Consider the following 1,680-nt stretch of genomic DNA (forward strand, 5'->3'; position numbering starts at 1 on the left):
GGAAGTCCTCTCATTTAAGTCTTAATTGAACTATGCTCAGGTTCAAAATATATATTTTGGGAAAATGTAAGACAAGCAGAAGAGTCAAAAACTCAGAAAAGAAGTCACCAAATTCTAACAATTGGGGAGTACAGAGGTTTTAATGGTGTATCTGGCAACCAGCGTCCAAGACGGTCTCCCCGTGATCCTCATCTCCTCGTATTCATACCCTTGTGCTGTCTACTCCCACCGTGATCAGTGCTGATCCATGTAACCAGTAGAGTATTGCAGAAATGACTGGGCATGACTTCTGAGGCTAGGTCATAAGAGACATTGTGGCTTTCCTCTCTCTTGGATCACTCTCTCTGTGGAAAGACAGCTAGTATGTCATGAGGATACTTAAGCAGGTAGAAAGAGTCACATGGAGAGGAACTGAGGCCTTCTGTGAACAACCAGCACCATGTGAGAGAACCACCTTGGAAGCAGATCCTCCAGCCCCACTCAAGCCTTCAGATGAATGTAGCTCCAGCTAACATCTTGATGGCCATTTTATTAGGAACCCAAGCGGAACCACCCAGCTAAGTCTCTCCTGAATTCCTGACCCACAGAAACTGTGTGAGATAATAAGCACTTATTATTATTTTAAGCCACTTAGTTTTAGGGTGATTTGTTATGTAGCAATACATAGCTATGACAATGTCTATGAGAAAAATATAGTTGCTCTTGCAGAGTGTTTATATAATATGTGGTTGTTATTTCACCTTCTTTCACTCATTAGAGAATATATTGAAAACCTATTCTGTGCCAGGCATATATCAGGTGGTAGAAATTCAGGAATAAAGTTTCCCACCTTCAAGAAGCTCATAATCTGGGAAGCTGGTGGGGGGAGTCAGTGGGGGAGGGATGGCAAACCATAAATGCCTATAACAGATGCCACTTTAATATCACTGCTTTAGAATCCCATTTTCTGTTACTGCTGGTATTTTGAGTACATAAACTTTGGCTCTGACTTCAATGGTTGAAGAGAATGCTCATCAGTTACTGCCGAATGATTGTTTTTGGTTTTAATAAGAGTGATCAATACCATCAGCTCCCCCTTTAAATGCTAATGAATGCTTTAACACAGCAGATGCAGCCATACAGTACAGTGTAGATTAAAATTAGGCACAAAATTAAATTGCTTACACATAGCGAAGGAGCCAGTTTGGACATCTTGATAATCAGCCACAACCAGCTGACAAGTCTTGAATTGTTCCTACACCAACACAAAGCCTCCCCCCAGAACAGGAATCATCTGGCAATGACTGAGTGTGACTGGCGCCTTTGGGTAAGAAAACGGAAAACTGCCAGGTCAGACTTTCAGCAAAACTTTTTAGAAGCCGTCACAGCAGGACCATAGAGGGCACTAGAACCAGGAACGATCTATTCATTAAAAAAACTGGACAGGCATGCGGTGCGATATAGTAGAGATTGCCACAAATGTCCAAAGGATAGCGTCTATGTGTGAATTTCTTTAACATGCCTAGTGTTTCTGTGCTTTCTAAATTCCTATGACAAGTGTTTATTCAGAGCCTGCATTTAGAGTGTGCTATGCTAGGTGTAGAAATTCAAAATGGAAAATGAACATCATTTACTATGATGCAAGGGGCAGTTTCTTAGGAGACACAGGCTGGCTTTCCCTTGGAGGCCTTGGAGGCCCAG

Source organism: Trichechus manatus, unplaced genomic scaffold (genome assembly GCF_000243295.1).
Source record: "Trichechus manatus latirostris isolate Lorelei unplaced genomic scaffold, TriManLat1.0 scaffold00037, whole genome shotgun sequence".
NCBI classification, from domain to species: Eukaryota; Metazoa; Chordata; class Mammalia; order Sirenia; family Trichechidae; genus Trichechus; species Trichechus manatus.